Raw genomic sequence first — 13,923 nt, 5'->3', positions numbered from 1 at the left:
TTCATGGCACTGTATCTGTAACACATTCTCATAAGGGGCTAAGCCCCTTGGTCAGCACGTTTTTTAAACTAATGTATTTCAATGGGAAGCATCTTTCGTGATCACAGCACGATTCTTTCTGCCAGTCGGGCTGCAGCAGAGAAGCTGTATACAGCTTTGCAATTATTGATATTTTTAGCCCTATAACCGCTGATTTAATCAACATTTATTCACAAGATCTTATCATGGTTTATATGTATTTCTTTTAATGTTTTAAAACTATAACACTACATATATCAACACTTAGTTAGATGTTATCATGGTATTCATTTCTTTATTTTATTAATATTTTTTTTGGTCTTATTACCGGTGAAATATTACAGTATGCTGTGAGACAGAACACTACGATATGGGCCGAGCTGGGCACATTCAAAGCTGATATCCCACAATGCAATGCAGGCATTCATATCAGAGAATCGAACAGTGATCAGCAGGTCTTTAATGCCAGTGTCGCTTCAATGTACAAGCAACCTTGGGTACCTTGAAAGGCGCTATATAAATCATAAATAAATAAAAAGTTATTATTATTATTATTATTATTATTATTATTTATTTTTTAATACATATTTAATCAGTGGTTTTGTTACCAGCAACAACACGTTGCTCAGTTTTGTTCCAGTAAGTAATACACCGTGATGTACGTAATGTTTAAAAAAAAAATACAAAATCAGCGGAATACTCAGGAAGTGACGTAGTAATTACCGCTCGGCGGATAGGAAAGATTGCTGCATGTTGTACGTGAGATTATGTTGTATGTGTTTTATGTTAAGCACTTTGATTTTCCTTGTTGCAGAAAAATACTATATAAAAAACCTACAGTCCAGTGTTTAGAAATACATATTTGTACTGTTGTGAAAAATTTAAAATAAACTATTTACAAAGAGAAGCATTTGTTATTTGATTTTCCATGCATAGTTATTTAAAAACACAATTTTCTAATTTTGCGGTTGATGAATGTTAATAGCAAAGACTAAAGGGAAAAATAAATATGAGCATATTTCTGAGTGGGACTTTGTTTGATTTAAAATCACACTGCATTATTAGTTGTTTTAAATAACATTTTATGGTAGGCCTAACATATTTATTGTTATATTCAGAAGATGAGCCTCATATCAATCACTGTGGTAACAGCTTGTAGCCATCCTAACCTTTGTAGCCTTTACTGAGACTATACCTTTTCAAAATTAAGAAGGAACTAGTTTTAGGAAGCATTTTCAGGAAATTAAAAGGATAAGCAAATTGTTGCTGAGGTTTTTGTTCACAGAGTAAGATATATATAGCTTTGTATGGGTATGTGTTCATATACAACATGTTTTTTGGCATTTTTGGCACACTTCTACCTCAGCCTATACTGCACACAGACACAAGTTATTTGGCATATTTTGCTGAAACAGAGACCTGTGTGCAGTTGTGCAATGCCAACAATCTCATTCAACCATTTCACAAGCTGAGGAAACGGTTGTGACATGGGTCAGAGGGTATCAGAGGTCAGAAATGATGAACCAATCAATCGGCTCTGCTCCTAAAGGCACCTTGGTGTTGATATGGACTAGACCTTTAGCTGGAAGGCCTGTGTTGAAAGTATGTGTTATAATTTAGAGCAGACACTCACGGTGAATCACAGGATTTATTTATGTTATACAATGCTGCATTACAGAGCATATTCATATGTCAGAAAGCATGGTAATATCTAAAAACATATCATTTACAGCTTGCTTGTCAGGTGACTGTCTCTCCAGGCAAGCACAGAGAATATGGTCTGATCTATCTTTATTCTCCATGCCAAGTGTGAGGTCTTATCCTCTGGCAGAAGAAATAGGGTACCCCAATATAAACTTAGCATTTCTAAACTAGGCCTAATTTGGACCTACTTCAATTAAAACTTTAAATAATGTTGCTTGAGGCTGCAGGGGTTTTGCAATAGCTTCATGATATAATTCATATAGGGTTGTGTGTAGGTTGCTCTTGTCACTGTTTGTGAAAGATGAGAAATAGATTGTGGCTGTGATGTGCTTCAGCCTGACTACATATCACTTTGTTCATGTTGTTTTTTATTGTAAGTACAGTACAGGCCAAAAGTTTGGACACACCTTCTCATTCAATGCATTTTCTTTATTTTCATGACTACTTACATTGTAGATTCTCACTGAAGGCATCAAATCTATGAATGAACACATATGGAATTATGTACTTAACAGAAAAGTGTGAAATAACTGAAAACATGTCTTATATTTTAGATTCCTCAAAGTAGACACCCTTTGCTTTTTTGATAGCCCTGCAAACCCTTGGTGTTCTCTCAATGAGCTTCATGAGGTAGTCACCTGAAATGGTTTTCATTTCCTAGGTGTTCCTTGTCAGGGTTAATTAGTGGAATTTTTTCCCTTATTAATGGGGTTGGGAACATCAGTTGTGTTGTCCAGAAGTCAGTTTGATACACAGCCAACAGCCCTATTGGACAACTGTTAGAATTCATATTATGGCAAGAACCAATCAGCTAAGTAAAGAGAAACGAGTGGCCATCATTACTTTAACAAATGAAGGTCAGTCAGTCCGGAAAATTGCGAATACTTTGAATGTGTCCCCAAGTGCAGTTGCAAAAACCATCAAGCGCTACAATGAAACTGGCTCACATGAGGACCGCCCAAGGAAAGGAAGACCAAGAGTCTCCTCTGCTGCTGAGGATAAGTTCATCCGAGTCACCAGCCTCAGAGGTCGCAAGTTAACAGCAGCTCAGATTAGAGACCAGATGAATGCTACACAGAGTTCTAGCAGCAGACATATCTCTAGAACAACTGTTAAGAGGAGACTGCGCGAATCAGGGCTTCATGGTCAAGTAGCTGCTAGGAAACCACTGCTAAGGAGAGGCAACAAGCAGAAGAGATTTGTTTGGGCCAAAAAACACAAGGAATGGACATTAGACCAGTGGAAATCTGTGCTTTGGTCTGATGAGTCCAAATTTGAGATCTTTGGTTGCAACCACCGTGTCTTTGTGCGACACAGAAAAGGTGAACGGATGGATTCTACATGTCTGGTTCCCACCGTGAAGCATGGAGGAGGAAGTGTGATGGTGTGGGGGTGCTTTGCTGGTGACACTGTTGGTGATTTATTCAAAATTGAAGGCATACTGAACCAGCATGGCCACCACAGCATCCTGCAGCGACATGCCATCCCATCCGGTTTGTGTTTAGTTTGACCATCATTTATTTTTCAACAGGACAATGACCCCAAACACACCTCCAGGCTGTGTAAGGGCTATTTGACCAAGAAGGAGAGTGATGGAGTGCTGCGCCAGATGATCTGGCCTCCACAGTCACCGGACCTGAACCCAATCAAGATGGTTTGGGGTGAGCTGGACCGCAGAGTGAAGGCAAAAGGGCCAACAAGTGCTAAGCATCTCTGGGAACTCCTTCAAGACTGTTGGAAAACCATTTCAGGTGACTACCTCTTGAAGCTCATCAAGAGAATGCCAAGAATTTGCAAAGCAGTAATCAGAGCAAAGGGTGGCTACTTTGAAGAAACTAGAATATAAGACATGTTTTCAGTTATTTCACACTTTTTTGTTAAGTACATAATTCCATATGTGTTCATTCATAGTTTTGATGCCTTCAGTGAGAATCTACAATGTAAATAGTCATGAAAATAAAGGAAACGCATTGAATGAGAAGGTGTGTCCAAACTTTTGGCCTGTACTGTATATGTCAGCTGTATGATGAAACAATATGTCAAGTGTTATTTGTGAAGCATTTGAACTCAAGGCAAATATCCCTCTGGGGACAATAAAGTATCGCATGCAAAGTGGTCTCCATCATATGTAAAATTTAAAACGTTGTCATAGGACTATAGTAAACATATCGTTGGAAAGGTCTCAACCTGGCGAGTAACATATATCAGTCAGAAGAGGATATATTACTCCTGCTTTGAAATACTGACCTCTGAATCTTGAACCCAGTACATGTTTGAAGGCTTGTCATTTAGCAACAGGGGGTGCTACACACATAGGACCAGCTGTTATAGAAAGCTCTGGACCTCCGCTGTCATGTAGATATGGTCACCAAAGTTTACCCACTGTAAGCACTAATATATATGGTAATAAGCTATTTTCACCTATTTGACCATTGGCATAGTGGATTATACACGGCCGTTTCAATAAAGAAAAATGGAATTCTGCCAACGTTTTAATTTTTACATATCATGGAGACCACTTTGCAGGCAATACTTTATTGCCCCCAGAGGGATATTTGCCTTGAGTTCAAATGCTTCACACATAGCACTAAAGATAACCCTTTAGACAACAACAACATGACACAACTGTTTTCACAGAAGTACTCTCCATGATGAGTAAACTGCCCTTGGCTGTGTCATATTGCTGGCGTGCCCCTTTAAGAGCAACATAGCCTATATGTTTGGTCTGATTTAAAAGAAGCTCGTTAGGCCAGGACTTGAATCAGCGAACTTCCGGTTCCCAACCCAACTCCAGACGAACTGCCACTTCTACCAGTTGTAATTTGGACTACGACATTTCCAGCGCCGGCCCGAGCCTTTTGGGGGCCCTAAGCAGAATTTGATTGGGGGGCCCCCCCCTCCCACCACGTGGAGTCACCTGTGCTTGACGATTATTGACACAAATGTCACGCTATAATGTTACATTATAAATGAATGCAGTGAGGTTTATGAACTACTGTCCCCCCGGGGCACATATACATACATACATGCATAAGGACCCTCCCCCCCTATTCTATTTGGCCAAAAGTGGATGCAAACGACGAGGGGGGGGTCTGTGGGTGCTCCCCCAGAAAAGTTTGAATTTGGTAGATGTGATTTCCTGTATTCTGGTGCATTTTGGGGATGGTCAGCTAGAGAAGGGCAATACCTAAATTTGTTCAGATTCATAGCCTTTTGCTTTTTGATTTATTAAGGTAGTGACTTCACCCAACTACTTGGGCTTCAGGGCCAAACAATACTGACATACTCTGTGTTAGTAGGAACTAGGGCTGGGCGATATGGCCTCAAAAGAATCCCTGATTTTTTCACAAAGAATCTGATTCATGATTTAAATCGATCCCCGCCCCCCCCACTTAAAATTAATCTGCAGATGACAAATGACAAGATCTCACACACACACACACACACACACACACACACACACGGGCATGTATACCATTATGATTATTCATGGCAATTTTATGTAAATATTGGTTTGAGTGTTTTCCCTATCATTGTATTGGGGGGCGCCCTCTGTGAAAGAGTGAAAAAATGATATTATGCTATATATTGAACAAACCTGTGAAACGACATTTTCCACAATAGAAACATGATTTAAATGAGAAAACGTACTGTTCTAGCTATAAAAATGGCAGAATCACCCACAGTGCAAGATATTTCAAAAACCGCTTCATACACGCTTCAAGGTGACGGCAATAAGTTAACAGATATTCACAAAGATGTATAGCCCAGCAACAATCTATCTAAAATAACAACTTTTGGGAGTACCATTCATGATATATAGTAAAATATTGAAGTTGTGGGAAGTTTATATGGATTGAACTGTGTGTTTCATCCGTCCCCCTTTGCTGTTTCATGCGTCCCAACCAGGAGGGACGAATGAAACATTACGCACGCCCCACTTTTGCTGTAATAATTCCTGAACAGTTTTGTTCAAAGCTGAAAATGCAACTGTATTTGACAGAAGACAGGTGTAGGTTGCTAGTGACAAAATATTAGCTTTCAGTGCGATACGATCGCTTTGTAAATTACGTTTAATTAAAACGTGTTTCAACTGTCCCGGCTCTCCCCTATATAATAATGTTATATATTCAACAACCACTAAACGGATGCGTGAGATAAAGCTGTTTTCACACATACAGGTAATTCACTTCTCGTTCCTCAGTAAAAGTTCAATTAATTTTAACTTTAGTCGCGCAGCCTTGCTCTTGTTTTCACCTGTTGCTGAGTAACGTAGCGGACATTAACATGCCATGGTCTCATGAGTGTAGCATACCTGTAGCAAGCTCCTTCGTAGTAACTAAAAATAAAAACAAACGTCGAAGAGGAGCTCCGTGCTACAGAGTGCCGATTGCTAGTTGTTGTAAGCCGCTACAGACCTCCGTCACAGCTCGTTCGTATCAGCGGCTTTTAGCTAGTAGATGTGTTGAGCCGCATCAGAGTTCTTCAACACCGGGTCCGGTGCTCCATGGTGCTCCGTTAGGTAGGCGGTAGTTCAGTAATCCGAAAATAGGTGACTTTGAGCCGGGTACAGAGCACAATGAGCTGCCGGTCATTTTGGCGGATATTGCGGTTAAGTAAGTAATGAAACGAGTAGTTAAGAAAATAACTAATGTTAGCCACTGTCGCTGCCGTGTCGCTGCGATATATGTCAATGGTCGCTGCCATGTTGTTTGTGTATCACTATGGCAAACGCTTGGGGGGAGGGCTGGGCCCATTCGGAACTACGGGAGCCCAGATGGGACCGTCGGCGAATGTTAAGAGGTAAAAACAACACTCGGTTGGGGGGCCCCTAGTGGCCAGGGGGCCCCAAGCAGCCGCTTAGTTCGCTTATGCCTCGGGCCGGCTATGGACATTTCTTTGTCTATTCATTTAGTTTCTATGATTTACATACAGTTATTGGATGTAGCTTTTTCTGTTGGTACATACAGGCAGAGACCAATCCACATCCAATGTTTGGCGGCACATGCAAATGACTTTAGCTGTTGGTGTGGCCTCATACCAACCCCAAACCCAAACACTGTGTGAGTAATGTCATACTTGGTCTACAAACAACTTTGTCGTGACACTTTAAGCCCTAGGCCATGAATGTTACCACTAACTCATTTAAACAAATGTCATGAAATTTGAGATGCATGCTTTGGTAATTGGTAATCACTCAAAATCCAACAATGTGGCTCAAATGACATGGGCTGGATGCATGTACAGTAACTTCATGTGTGTTTTTAGCTAAACCACTAATCTGCTCAGTAAATACTTATTACCTGCTCATTCAGTATAGTTTATGTGTATTTTAGTCATGAATGCTTTAAGTACTTGAAGCACAGAAGCGCTGCAGGCTGCCGTACTAATATATTTATTTAAAGGGGTGGTTCAGAATTTTGGACATAGGACCTCATTTCCAAGTTAGCCAGTGTGTTATTTATCAGTGGAGACCATTTTCAACACATTTCATCCAGTCCTTCTAGTTATAGAGTTCGCTGGTGCTAGGCTAGTGCAAGTCAACAGTATCTGCTAGCCTGCCATTAAAAGCAGTCTTACACATTCCACAGTACACCCGAGGCAACTAAATGATAACGCCAGACTATCGATGTAAATGTCTGTGTTGATAAAAATAATGGTGTACTGTGTAAGAATGCTTTTAATGGCAGGCTAGCAGATACTGTTGACTTGCGCTAGCCTAGCACCAGCGAACTATGCAATAAGAAGGACTGGATGAAACGTGTTGAAAATGGTCTCCACTGATAAACATCACACTGGCTAACTTGGAAATGAGGTCCTATGTCCAAAATTCTGAACCACCCCTTTAACACAAGACTCCTGCCATCTGACAAGGTTTCCCCAGAGGAGAGTTTGAAATAAGAAGCTCCTTTCATTCTGCGTGCAACAACTCAGTTTTGGACCCATACGCAGTACATTTGAGAAAAACATGCTTGGTATAAAAATGTCTTAACTCCACTGAAGGTATGAACAATAATTTCAAGCCTCAATAGATTCTTTCTGTCATTTAATATCTTCCACAATCATTTCTCATATAGCGTGAGTACCACAGACCACTCTTAAAGCCTCTAATGGCCTACACACTGAAACCAAATCTCTAATTTAACTTCCTCGAAGCATTAACTCCTGTAGAAGACCCATCATTTATCACACATTGATTTTTCCATTCACGTAAATGTCTTTTAGGATAACAGAAAATGATTTTTGTCTGATCAACATGTGAAAATACGTGTAACATGGACTTGTTGTCCAATCAAAGAGAGCATGTTGTGAATCCGAAAGCCCGGTTATTGATTTACAAGTTGCTTTTAAGATTCTCAACATAGATAATGCACAAAAACAAAGCTAAACTTTGTTTAGTTTCTCTTTAGCCAGAACAATCTCTAAGCACAAAAAACATTGTTTTGTCTATGCTGTGCTCAGATAGAGGAAGCCTCTGTCTCCTCTCTAAGACTCCATAACAATGTTTTTTACTGTATCTCTGTCCAAAACATTTCCTCTGATGGGTTTGGTGCAAAAGAGTAAGGGAAGGCAAGGGGACTGGGAGAGGGAAGTAGGAATACAATGCTTGTCTTTATGCTAATCTTGTGTGTTTTTAGTCTGTACCCATCCGCTTATGAGCAACAGAGTCTCAGTGCATGGTTACAGAACTGGCTGTCAGTTTTGATAAAATTGTCAGACCAACTTTACTTTAACCGCTTGCAGGTGCATGCAGGCGTATGCATATCTACATAAGCACAAACGATGAAGCTTTTCCTGGTTAAAAACATTTTAAATATTTATTTTCTTTTACATGTGGAGATGCATACTGTAGATGTAGGGGTGATGCATGGAAGAGGGACTTGGTTACGGAGCCTTCAACTTCAGAGACTCTGACCCCAGCGCTTTGGATGTATTGTGAGCTAAACCGGGTATCACTGTCACTGTGTCACGAGCCAAAACATTGAGAGATTGTTGTAGCAACCAAAGTAGTAACAACTTAGATTAATATAGTACATTTCATGAAACCCACGGACGCTTTACACAAGTACAGGGGGACAAGGGAAAAGAAAATAGTAAGCCAACACAAACACGGAGTGAAAGGAGAGGAAGACATCATTTAATGTGGGCTACTGAATTAAATGAAATAGACATATTACATACTTGACGGTTTTGAAACATTTACAATCCCGTAATTGTCTCCCTCTGTTGATAGCCCGATCGATTGTGACTCGCGTTATCGCCTTTTGTCTTTCACTTTCCCTTTCCCTTTTAGTTCTGAGTTTAATTTCCTTCTTTTCTGTGATGGTCCTGTCCCAGTATCAGACATAACTACAGCAGATAACTTGTACAATAACAATTGAAATACAATTAGGCCTATATAAAGAAATCTCCTGCTGCCTTTCACCTGGCTCAAAAGGCTGGATACACTAACACAGGCTTTCCGGTGATACAAAGAAATCTGTGAACCATCAGAATGTTACTTTAGCTCCGTCTACCCCCCGCAAATCATTCTGTGACTTCGCGGGAAAAATCTAACTCGGGCAGAGGCCTTACTGAAAGCTATATAAAAATGGTGTTCTTTTCACTGTCTCACAGTCTCGTTTGCTGTTACACGTCATTTAAAGGTCCTATGACATGCTGCTTTTTGGATGCTTTTATATAGGCCTTAGTGGTCCCCTAATACTGTATCTGAAGTCTCTTTTATATAGACCTTAGTGGTCCCCTAATACTGTATCTGAAGTCTCTTTTATATAGACCTTAGTGGTCCCCTAATACTGTATCTGAAGTCTCTTTTATATAGGCCTTAATCGTCCCCTAATACTGTATCTGAAGTCTCTTTTCCGAAATTCAGCCTTGGTGCAGAATTACAGCCACTAGAGCCAGTCCCACAATGAGCTTTCCTAAGGGCCGAGACACCTCAGGGCGATTATCGGCCGTGGGACAGTTTGGCGAGGTCAGTGACTCAAATCGGTTCAGTGTGTCCCGTGCCGTCGTCCGTCTGGGGGGCTGTCGGCGTTCATTTTGGCCGACCTGACATGTTCGGTCGGCAGCAGGGCCGTCGGGACTCACCCGGAAATGACGAGCGGAATGAGGTGACTAGAGTCTCTCAAAATCTGACGAAAATCTTTTAAACTGACCTTTGTTGAGCTGAAATGAAGACAGATTCAGCAACTGCACGGCCTATTTCTCACTTAAAATGTTTTCAGAAACATGTTTCAGTGAACTATTTTAGTACAATATGAGATCGTATTCTGAACGGCCGCCATGACAGTCTGGTTTGAATTTCCAGAGAAAACAAACCCATGTGACGCGTTCATCCACTCAGCTGCCGGTTTTCATTTCTTGGGCAACATTACAGATTAGCGCCGCCTGCTGTTATAGAGATGTATTACGTCTCGTCTCCTCTCGTCTTTTTGGTTTGTTCTGTGGCAGTTTTTTGGACCTCGGGGACGCGACAGATCATATCGACGGGGTTTTCTGTCAATGGTCGGCTGTCGGCTATATGTGTCCACCATTAGGATGTGCCATTTCTGTGTCTGTAGCTTTAAATGCTATTGAGGAGGAGAGAGGGGGGGACAAAGTGGAGGGTGGGGGTGTGGCCTTGACCAACTGCCATGCTTCGCTTGTTTGCAAGCCATGATGTTTCTCTCTTTCTCATGGGTGGGCCAAATTCTCTGGGCGGGCAAAGCAGAGAAAGGGAAGGTAACTTTTCCTCTTATGACGTCATAAGGGGAAGATTCCAGATCGGCCCATTTGCGCTTTCATTTTCTCAAAGGCAGAGCAGGATACCCAGGGCTCGGTTTACACCTATCACCATTTCTAGCCACTAGGGGACCATAGGCAGGCTGGGGGAATGCATATTAATGTTAAAAAACCTCATAAAGTGAAATGTTCATGCCATGGGATCTTTAATTTTTAAAAACCCTTATAAAGTGAAATGTTCATGCCATGGGATCTTTATGATCATTGTAAGAAAAATACCAGAGTTTCAGAATCATTAAAAAGTTACAAATAGTCACTTTAAAGTACCATTTGATTCTCTACTGTTTCTGTGTTGTTTTCCCTCATACCTTTTTAGATCTTGATTGACAAAGTGCACTGGTTAGAGTTAGAAGTCACTTCTGGTAAGCAAAAGGCACAGTGAAGGAATGCTTCTATGCTGCTCAAAATGTGGAACAAATTGCCAGAAGAGCTTAGACTTGACATTACTTTAAAAGTCTGGGCTGAAGACCCACCTTTTTACCATTGTTTTTAATTCATTTTCCATGTTTCTTTTTTTCTGTGTGCATACGACTGTTTCTTTTGTTTTGTTTTTTGATTTACTCTGTGTAATCAGTAATAAACAATGTGCTGCCTTTAGGTATAAAATCTGTTATATAAAAATACTTTGCCTTGATGTGCTGGGTCCGTTTATTGACTTTTTGGAAATATTAATAATATGAACAATGTGCTCAAGAATGCTCTTTATCACGAATCTGAGGCAGAGCCCAAATGCAGACAACAGACGAGCTGGTAAGAAGATAAGTCTTTTTTTTTCCACGTAACAGGCGGGAATGATCAGATGGTGGCAGGGAGGATTTTGGGCTGCAATATGATATGCAATATGCCCTCGAGGAGGCAAAAGCATGATTGTTTTTGTAAAATAGTCGTAATCAAAAACAAAATCCTATCTGGGTATCCCAGGTCTCACATAACACATACTCAAATTCATACGCACACGCCTAAGGATATGGAGTTATATTAGTATCTTTATTCAAGAGCGCATTCTTTCAATTTGAGAGCATTTTTCACTGATATTACGTTCAGATTTTGTAATAATTTCCCTCAAAACCTTGCTCTCACACTCAAATGGTCATGCTCGCGCTTGGATTTGCTCTGCTTGTGCTCAAACTTTGGGCTCGGACTCAGATATGTTGTTCTGTGGACAGATTTCCTGCTCTCAGATTTGAACCTTCTCCTCGCACTCAGCCTGATTCTGCGTGCTTGCAAATCTGCTGCTCTCGGATCTCTCCTGCGCGCTTGGATTTTTCTGTGTTACAACACTATCAAAATTCCACAACCAATAGAATGCCAGGTGTAGTGTTGACCAATGAAATGATCCCTGCCCCGTTGAGGGTGCGTTCGTTTTATGTGAGAACATCCGTTGCGGCCGGCTCCTTTGTAACCATGGGTCTGTAACCCGAGTTTATTTAACCCCGCCGTCCATCGCTTTATTATTAGTATATGTCAATAATGTGCACAGAATGGTCGACGGTCTTTCACCTGCACCCATCAGGAAACGGGAGAAAGCTTTGAAGTGGGACATATGAAGTTACGTAGCTACACAACAATGAGGGTGAGTAACATAAATTAAGCACATAGCATATGGCGCTAGCCTAGCTTGATGTCTGTAAACAAATAGCTTTTCTTTAAATCAGTAGTTTAGCTAGCTAGATTGAACGACATATGACGGACAGTATGTGTGTATTTACAACTGGTATTTAATGACCCCACTTTGTAATTTGTCCTCGTTTGGTTAACCATGTTCCTGGGGATTTGGCTAATTTCAGACATGCTAACATACAGCCTAGCTTGATGTCCGTAAACAAATATATTTTCTTCATAGTTTAGCTAGATTGAACAACATATGACCGACAGTATGTGTATTTTTCCTCGTTTGGTTAACCTCTCCTTCCTGGAGATTTTGCTAATTTAATGTTAGAGCCAATAGTAAAACCTAAACTGTAATATAACTGAAAGAACACCAGAAACTGGATTGTTTGTGTTCGTTTTTGCATCACTGCTGTGTGTTGTTCATCAGAATTTAGTCTTCATTTCTTCATATAACATTAGTTTGAAAATGATGGATTCATATCAGTCTGTATAAAACGTTGTAATCTTAAGTACAATGTTATCACTATAATAAAAACAGATCTAGAATAATTTGCTCCTTAAATAGCAGTTTTTTTTAATGAATACAAAGCAAACTGAACAGAAAAAACAAGCATTTTCTTTTCTTTTCTTATCTTCCAGTTGAGAATGAAGGGCTCGACCAATGCTGCATCATAGCAGCAGAGTCTTATCACCAGCCCATGAAAGCTAGAAGTCACCCTGCTGCTCCAGATCTACCTACTGTATGACTGGCTACAGACTACAACCATCTGCAACATCATCAACAGCTGCAATTAAAGTCTCTTGGGGTCATATGGGACTCGGTTGTTCTCCATACTGCATCGTACACTATATTATTTTTCGGTTTTGTTATATTAGTAGTCTACAGACAACACTAAGTATCATTACTTAATCACAGTATATATTATTCTGGTGTACACTGTTGATGTGACTCACTGCTATTGATTATACGTCACTTTAGCTTGCTACTACCTCATAACTTTGCCTTAATTGCTCTTGTTTAGTTAATTTATTTTCTACTAGTTATATATACACCTCCTATTTAATTCAATTATTCTATAACTTGTGTTGCAATACCTGAATTATCCCTCTTGTGAACACTAGACTTATCTTATCTTTATTTTAGTTCATATCATAACCCTGCTCACAAACTCACCTGTACCTGGGTCATCAGTTTGCCAATATCAATGTTCCTGCTACAGTAAATCCTACAGGCAAAGTGTACTGCTTCACATGAGTATGAACCATACGCTTTTTAGGTTTTGTGTCAAATATTGTGAAGTTGGTTATGAATTACTTATTGTTTTGACAAGGTAAATTAAAGCTGTTTAACAACCTGCAAGTGTCCACTCTGGTAAATTTAATTATACTGTTTTTAGATTTAAATTACAGAAAATGAAAAACCTATTTGCCTTGATAAGGGTTTTAATTTGTTGCAAGTATGAACATGGCTTTAATAATCTTATTGCTCTGAAAAACCACAATGATTTAAGAAATATCAGTGATACTTAACATTTATTAATTGATTGTTTATGTGTGCAGACATTACAGGCACCTATTCATGTAAGCAGAGAACAAAATAGTTTGTTCTCTCTTTTATCACTTGGATTATGCAGGTGATGGTGCAGAAACGGGTGAAGATCTCTGGCACTTTGAGGACAGACCGATCCAGCAACTCTCCACTGTTGTCTTTGTATAGTGTGCTCCTATTTAAAACAAATTCATAGACATCAACACATAAGGTATTAGGTGTACATAGCTTTCTTTAACATCATTACTATCTTACCT

The sequence above is a fragment of the Perca flavescens genome, chromosome 9, assembly GCF_004354835.1.
Source record: "Perca flavescens isolate YP-PL-M2 chromosome 9, PFLA_1.0, whole genome shotgun sequence".
Taxonomy (NCBI): Eukaryota; Metazoa; Chordata; class Actinopteri; order Perciformes; family Percidae; genus Perca; species Perca flavescens.
The sequence above is the reverse complement of the archived record's forward strand: the minus strand, read 5'-3'. Positions refer to the sequence as shown.